Source organism: Rhinopithecus bieti, unplaced genomic scaffold (genome assembly GCF_001698545.2).
Source record: "Rhinopithecus bieti isolate Rb0 unplaced genomic scaffold, ASM169854v2 scaffold_18354, whole genome shotgun sequence".
NCBI classification, from domain to species: domain Eukaryota; kingdom Metazoa; phylum Chordata; class Mammalia; order Primates; family Cercopithecidae; genus Rhinopithecus; species Rhinopithecus bieti.
The window spans coordinates 1337619-1346360 of NW_016809835.1; positions in this window are offsets into that span (position 1 = coordinate 1337619).

Genomic DNA, 8742 nt, shown 5'->3' on the forward strand with positions numbered 1-8742 from the left:
TTAGCTGGGCGTGGTGGCGGGCGCCTGTAGTCCCAGCTACTCAGGAGGCTGAGGCAGGAGAATGGTGTGAACCCGGGAGGTAGAACTTGCAGTGAGCCGAGATTGCACCACTGCACTCTAGCCTGGGCGACAGAGTGAGACTCCGTCTCAAAAAAAAAAAAAAAAAAAAAAAAGTTGAAAACCAAAAAACGAAGTGGCTAGGCACAGTGGCTCATGCCTATAATCCCAACACTTTGGAAGGCAGGGGCAGGGGGCCACTTAAGCCCAGGAGTTCAAGACCAGTCTGGCCGATATAGGGAGACGGTGTCTTTACAAAAAATTTTTAAAAATTGGCTGGGCGTGGTGAGGTGCACCTGTGGTCCCAGCTACTTGGGAGGCTAAGGTGAGAGGATCACTTTAGCCCAGGAGGTTGAGGCTGCACTGAGCCGTGATTGCACCATTGCATTCCAGCCTGGATGACAGAACAATACTTTGTCTCAGAAAAGAAAAAAAGAAAAGAAAAGGAAGTAACATCCTTCCTGGTCTTTTGAACTGGTGGGCCACCCCTCCAATGAACACCACCTTAGCCCCTCGGAAAAGAAAGGTGAGCAACATAACAAAGTTTGGTTTCTTTGTTGTTTTTTGTTTTGAGACAAGGTCTCCCTCTGTCACCCAGGGTGGAGTACAGTGGCATGAACACAGCTCACTGCACCCTGGACCTCCTGAGCTCAAGCGATCCTCCTGCCTCAGTCTCCCCAGTAGCTGGGCTCACAGGCATGTGCCAACACACCCACCTTATTTTTAATGATTTTTTTTTTTTTTTTGAGAGGGAGTCTTGCTCTGTCACCCAGGCTGGAGTGCAGTGGTGCCATCTTGGCTCACTGCAAGCTCCGCCTCCCGGGTTCACACCATTCTCCCGCCTCAGCCTTCCAAGTAGCTGGGACTACAGGTACCCGCCACCACACCCAGCAAATTTTGTCTTTTTTTTTTTTTTAGTAGAGATGGGGTTTCACCATGTTAGCCAGGATGGTCTCGATCTCCTCACCTTGTGATCTGCCCGCCTCAGCCTTCCAAAGTGCTGAGATCACAGGTGTGAGCCACCACGCCCGGCCTTAATGATTTTTTTTCAGGGGGGATGGGGTCTTGCCATGTTGCCCAGGCTAGTCTCAAACTCCTGGGCTCAAGTGATCCTCCCACCTCAGCCTCCCAAAGTGTTTATTATTTTATTTAAAGGGCTCATGTGAAGTTGAAATAGCCAAAAGCAAAAACAAACAAACAAAGAAAAGAAAAAAGCTAAAAGGTTTATTTGGTAAAATTTTAAGTAGTTTTCCTTCCTCTTATTCAGAATATATGTTGAATTATTATAATGAGATAATTAGATAAAAATTATTGTCTATAACATTAGATATAACCGCATCCTGACTAACACAGTAAAACCCCGTCTCTACTAAAAATGCAAAAAATTAGCTGGGCATGGTGGTGGGCGCCTGTAGTCCCAGCTACTCAGGAGGCTGGGGCAGGAGAATGGCATGAACCCGGGAGGCGGAGCTTGCAGTGAGCTGAAATCACGCCACTGCACTCCAACCTGGGCAACAGAGCAAGACTGCATCTCAAAAAAAAAAAAAAGAAAAAAAGGATATAACCAATCGTTGTGTTGCTGTTTTGAAAAGGTCAGGTTGTGTTAGCATGGTGCTTCAGTTATTTGCGATAGTTATGAAACTATCTCAAAATTCAAATGCTTGTATCTTGTCTTCTAAAGGCTCAGGAAAAATAAACTGCAAACAGGGCAAAGGTTGCAGCATGAAAGTAAATATTTAGATTGCCTCTTAACTCTGCCAGGTACAATATTCCTGTAAAATACTGATACCGAAACCAGCTCTGGAGATGGAAAGTAGAATCAGGAGGTTTGTTTTATGATAATTTTAATACCCTGGTCCCAAGTATTTGCTTCTGATAACTACTTTCCTATTCTCTTACTCAATATTTATACCTGAATCCCCACTCTCCCAGTTCTCTGAATGGGCTCTCCCATCATATACTCCTAATTTCATTCACATGTCCCACAACAGTTTCACCAAGGATGTGTTCTATTTTCTTCAGAATCGTTTGACCTAGAGGATCTGCGAATGATTCACTGAAGCACTCCCTCCTCACTGCTACAAAACATGTGTGAAACCTGTCTCTTCCATCTTCCTTCCTTCCTTCCTTCCTTCCTTCCTTTCTTTCTTTCTTTCTTCTTTCTTTCTTTCTCTTTCTGTCTTTCTTTCTTTCTTTTCTTTCTTTCTGTCTCTCTCTCTCTCTCTTTACTTTCTTTCTTTCTCTCTCTCTCTTTCTTACTTTCTTCTTTTTTTTGGGGATGGAGTCTCACTCTGTCTCCCAGGCTGGAGTGCAGTGGCATGCTTGGCTCACTGCAACCTCTGCCTCCTGGGTTCAAGCGATTCTCCTACTTCAGCCTCCCAAGTAGCTGGGATTACAGGCACCTGTCACCACACCCAGCAAATTTTTGTATTTTTGGTAGAGACAGGGTTTCACTATGTTGGTCACACTGGTCTCAAACTCCGGACTTCAGATGATCCATCCACCTTGGCCTCCCAAAGTGCTGGGATTACAGGCATGAGCCACCGTGCCCAGCTGTTTCTGCCATTTTCTATCCAATTTATGGACACCCAGGTTTGGAGTAGAGAGGACAAGTACCAAGCACAAGGCTTGGTTACTGGGTACCCAGAAAACACAGTTGCAGGTCTCAAAGGAGTCTTGGCCTTGTTCGCTTGGACTTCTTTTTTTTTTTTTTTTTTTTTTGAGACGGAGTCTTGCTCTGCCACCCAGGGCTGGAGTGCAGTGGCCGGATCTCAGCTCACTGGCAAGCTCCGCCTCCCGGGTTTCGCCATTCTCCTGCCTCAGACCTCCCGAGTAGCTGGGGACTACAGGCGCCCGCCATCGTCGCCGCTAGTTTTTTGTATTTTTAAGTAGAGACAGGGTTTCACCGTAATTAGCCAGGATGGTCTCGATCTCGTGACCTCGTGATCCGCCCGCTCGGCCTCCCAAAGTGCTGGGATTACAGGCTTGAGGCCACCGCCGCCCGGCCTTGACTTCTATACTTTAAATTTTTTTGTGACCTACTATACTTATCTGGCCAGCCCAACCAGCAGTCCAACAGTAACATCTGTTGCCCTAGATAAACTCCACCATCATTAAGCCCCCTATCAGATTATGTTATTTTCATATCCAAAGATAATTTAGCTGAGATTATTTTCCGGAATACATTTTTACAACTCTTCTGATGAACAAACAGATGGATTTAGCCAAGTTCAAAACTAAATCAAATTCAGAATATATAAAGAACTCCTACAACTGAACAACAAAATGACCACAGCCCGATATAAAAATGGGCAATGACCAGCCGGGCGCGGTGGCTCACGCCTGTAATCCCAGCACTTTGGGAGGCTGAGGCGGGTGGATCATGAGGTCAGGAGATTAAGACCATCCTGGCTAACACAGTGAAACCCCATCTCTATTAAAAATACAAAAAATTAGCTGGGCATGGTGGCACACACCTGTAGGCCCAGGTACTCAGGAGGCTGAGGCGGGAGAATCGTTTGAACCCATGAGGCGGTGGTTGCAGTGAGCCGAGATCATGCCACTGCACTCCAGCCTGGGTGCCAGAGTGAGACTCCATCTCAAAAAAAAAAGGGGGGGGGGGCAATGGATTACAGGTGCACACGATCATGCCTGACTAATTTTTGTATTTTTGGTAGAGATGGGGTTTCACCATGTTGGCCAGGATGGTTTCGAACTCCTGACCTCAGGTGATCCACCTGCTTTGGCCTCTCCAAGTACTGGGATTATAGGCCTGAGCCACCGCACCCGGCCTGCATCATATTTTATCATTTAAATAATATTTAATTAAATCATACACACACACACACACACACACACACACACAGTAACAAGTACAAGTGGGAATAACAGGTTTAGGTACAACAAAACTATTGCTAACCACCCAACTCCACTGTTGAGAGCAGAAGTAGTCTCTAGAAAGAGGCCTGCTAGGTTGCTGAGTGCATCATAAGATACTTAAACTAAGCTTGTATGTTTCAGAATTAGCTGATATTTTTTAAATGGCTTCTATTATTATTAAGTAAATAACTATCAAATTTCATAAGATATGAATTATTTGAGGACTGAAACTGTATTAGTCAGAATGGCTTTGGTTTCAAATAACAGAAACTCAAATCAGCTTATGCATACAAGGGAATCTTTTGACTTAGAGAACTGAGAAGTTCAGGAGCTGACTTGGCTTCAGCGTTCCCTCTCAGTCTGTTTCTCTCGTCTTCACTGCTTCTCACAGCATATTTTAGTCTCATGCTCTCAAGTTTAGACTTTCTCTGTGTAACTGTGGAAGATGGCTGGTGTCAGTTCTAGTACATAAGCACATAGTGGGTTAAAGGGAAGTGACTCTCTTCCAGCAACCTTCTATCATGTCTCTGGAAGCCTCTGATAGGCCTTGGTTTGGGTTATGTGTCCATCTTTGAACCAATCACCACATCAGATGAGCCAGTCTGGATCTCATATCCACTAATGCGTGGGCAGAACATAATCCCATCAGAACCTCACAGAGTGGAAGAAAGATAAGTTTTGTTTTGTTTTGTTTTGTTTCTGAGACGGAGTCTCACTCCATTGCCCAGGCTGGAGTGCAGTGGCGTGATCTTGGCTCACCGCAAGCTCCACCTCCACGGTTCACACCATTCTCCTGCCTCAGCCTCCCGAGTAGCTGGGACTACAGGTGCCCGGCACCACACCCAGCTAATTTTCTTGTATTTTTAGTAGAGACGAGGTTTCACTGTGTTAGCCAGGATGGTCTCAATCTCCTGACCTTGTGATGCGCCCACCTTGACCTCCCAAAGTGCCGGGATTACAGGCGTGAGCCACTGCACCGGGCTGAAGAAGGGTAAGTTATAAATGAAAATTTGTATGTGTGCTCTTAATAGAAGCTAGACATGGAAAAACCACAGATGTCTCCAGTATAGACCATGCCTTTGTTACTAAAATACCAGGTATTCAGTCTAAGTTCTGCTCCTCACAGCACAGAAAGCCAATCACTGAGACAATGAATATTGCTGAGGAAGAAGGCTTTAATTGGGTGCTGCAGCAGAAGACATGGGAGCTAGTCTCAAATTCATCTCCTGACTGACAAAAATTAGGGGTTGATCTAGCAGGGAAGAAATGTAACTATGCATGGGAAAACAGAGACTCAACTTGAGAGGGGTAAGGAAGCAATCATGATGAATGAAGGGCTTGGTGTCTTCATTGTCTGAATGCAACGACCTGGTGAGTTTCAGTTATTTTCAGTTCTTTTTCTTCAGGTACTTTTTGAAGGCTATTGAGGGTCCTTTCCTGAGGAAGGAACTCAGTTAATACAAATGTAAGTTTCAAGCTTAAGACCAGAACTGTCTATGGGACTATTGAGTTGGTTTCACCTTAGCTGTTCTTTAATTCCCTCCTAAGACCAAGCCCGTGGAAGCAGCTTGCCCTTAAATATTGAATGACTCAACTGCTAGTAGCACTTTATTCTTCCAAACATTTTTACAGACTGCTAAGGTTTGAATGTTATGTCTCTTCCAAATCTCATGTTGAAATGTGATCCCAGGGCCGGGTGCGGTGGCTCAAGCCTGTAATCCCAGCACTTTGGGAGGCCGAGACGGGTGGATCACAAGGTCAGGAGATCGAGACCATCCTGGCTAACACGGTGAAACCCCGTCTCTACTAAAAAATACAAAAAACTAGCCGGGCGAGGTGGCGGGCGCCTGTAGTCCCAGCTACTCGGGAGGCTGAGGCAGGAGAATGGCGTAAACCCGGGAGGCGGAGCTTGCAGTGAGCTGAGATCCGGCCACTGAACTCCAGCTTGGGTGACAGAGCGAGGCTCCTTCTCAAAAAAAAAAAGAAATGTGATCCCCACTGTTGGAGGGGGGCTTGTGGGAGGTGTTTGGGTCATGGGGGCAGATTCCTCATGAATGGGTTAGTGCTGTCCTCACAGTAATGACTGAGTTCTCGATCTCAGAGCTCTCATGAGCTCTGGTTGTTTTAAAAAGTGTGGCACCTCCTCCACCTCTGCCACTCGCTCTCACCACGTGACATGTCTGCTCCTGCTTTGCCTTCTGCTATGCGTAAAAGCTCCCTAAGGCCTCACCAGAAGCCAAGCAGATCATGGTGCCATGTTTCCTGTAAAGCCTGCAGAATGGTGAGCCAGTTAAACCTCTTTTTTTTCCTCTCTCTTTCCTTTTTTTTTTTTTGAGACGGAGTTTCACTCTTGTTGCCCAGGCTGGAGTGCAATGGTGCAATCTCAGCTCACTGCAACCTCCACCTCCTGGGTTCAAGCGATTCACCGGCCTCAGCCTTCCGAGTAGCTGGGACTACAGGTGCCCGCCATCATGCCCAGCTAATTTTTGTATTTGTAGTAGAGACGGGGTTTCACCATTTTGGCTAGGCTGGTCTTGAACTCCTGACCTCAGGTGATCTGCCCACCTTGGCCTCCCAAAGTGCTGGGATTGCAGCCATGAGCCACTGTGGCCGGCCACCTCTTTTCTTTATAAATTACCCAGTCTCTTTCCAACGGTGACAACCTACCCACGAGAACGTGCCTCTCACAAAAGATCTTCATCCCTCTCCAGAAAAGGAGAAGAGGAAACACAAGAAGCAGTGCCTGGTGCAAAGCCCCAGTTCCTACTTCATGGGTGTAAATGCCCAGGATGCTGTAAAATCACCACAGTCGTTAGCCATGCACTAACAGAAATGTTGTGTGTTGGCTGCTCCACTCTCCTCTGCTAGCCTACAGGAAGAAAAGCAACGCTTACACAAGGATGGTCCTTCAGGAGGAAGCAGCACTAAAAGCACTCTGAATCAAGATGAGTGGGAAATCATCTCAATAAACACTTTTTTTTTTTGAGACTGAGTTTCACTCTTGTCACCCAGGCTGGAATGCAGTGGCATGAGCCTGGCTCACTGCAACCTCCGCCTACCGGGTTCAAGCAATTCTCCTGCCTCAGCCTCCTGAGTATCTGGGATTACAGGTATGCGCCACTATGCCCGGCTAATTTTGGGGTTTCGTCATGTTGGCCAGGCTGGTCTTGAACTCCTGACCTCAGGTGATCTGCTCACCTCGACGTCCCAAAGTGCTGAGGTTATAGGCGTGAGCCACTGTGCCTGGCCTCAATAAACACATTTTGGATAAAAAATAAATAAATAAATTACCCAGTCTCTGGTATTTCTTTATAGCAATGCAAATGGACTAACACAGAGACATTATTTTATTGTGAGTGGTAAAGGCAGATTAAATGACTTGCTTAAAATTACACAGCTGCTACTTGACTTCAAATTATACTATGAGACTACAGTAACCAAAACAGTATGGTACTGGTACCAAAACAGATATATAGACCAATGGAACAGAACAGAGGCCTCAGAAATAACACTACACATCTACAACCATCTGATCTTCAACAAACCTGACCAAAACAAGCAATGGGAAAAGGATTCCCTATTTAATAAATGGTGCTGGGAAAACTGTATAGCCATATGCAGAAAACTGAAACTAGACCCCTTCCTTACAGCTTATACAAAATTAACTCAAGATGGATTAAAGACTTAAACATAAAACCTAAAACCATAAAAACTCTAGAAGAAAACCTAGGCAGTACCATTCAGGACATAGGCATGGGCAAAGACTTCATGACTAAAACACCAAAAACAATTGCAACAAAAGCCAAAATTGACAAATGGGATCTAATCAAAGAGCTTCTGCACAGCAAAAGAAACTATCATCAGAATGAACAGGCAACCTGCATTGTAGAATGGGAGAAAATGTTTGCAACCTATCCATCTGACAAAGGTCTAATATCCAGAATCTACAGGAAACTTAAACAAATTTACAAGAAAAAACCAAACAACCCCATCAGAAAGTGGGCGAAGGATATGCACAGACAATTCTCAAAAGAAGACATTTATGTGGCCAACAAACATATGAAAAAAGCTCATCATCACTGGTCATTAGAGAATTGCAAATCAAAACCATAATGAGATACCATCTCACAACTGTTAGAACAGTGATCATTAAAAAGTCAGGAAACAATAGATGCTGAGAGGATGTGGAGAGAAATAGGAACGCTTTTACACTGTTGGTGTGAGTGTAAATTAGTTCAACCATTGTGGAAGATAGTGTGGTGATTTCTTGAGGATCTAGAACCAGAAATACCATTTGACCCAGCCATCCCATTACTGGGTATACACCCAAAGGATTATCAATCATTCTACTATAAAGACACATGCACATGCATATTTATTGCAGCACTATTCACAACAGCAAAGGCTTAGAACCAACCCAAATGCCCATCAATGATAGACTGGGTAAAGAAAATGTGGCTCACACACACCATGGAATACTATGCAGCCATAAAAAATCATGAGTTCACGTTGTTTTCAGGGACATGGATGAAACTGGAAACCATCATTCTCAGCAAACTAACTCAGGAACAGAAAACCAAACACCGCATGTTCTCACTCATAAGTGGGAGTTGAACAATGAGAACACATGGACACAGAGAGGGGAACATCACATACCAGCGCCTGTTGGAGGGTTGGGAGGAAGGGGAGGGAGAGCATTAGGACAAATACCTAATGCATGCGGGTCTTAAAACCTAGATGACGGCCGGGCGCGGTGGCTCAAGCCTGTAATCCCAGCACTTTGGGAGGCCGAGACGGGCGGATCAC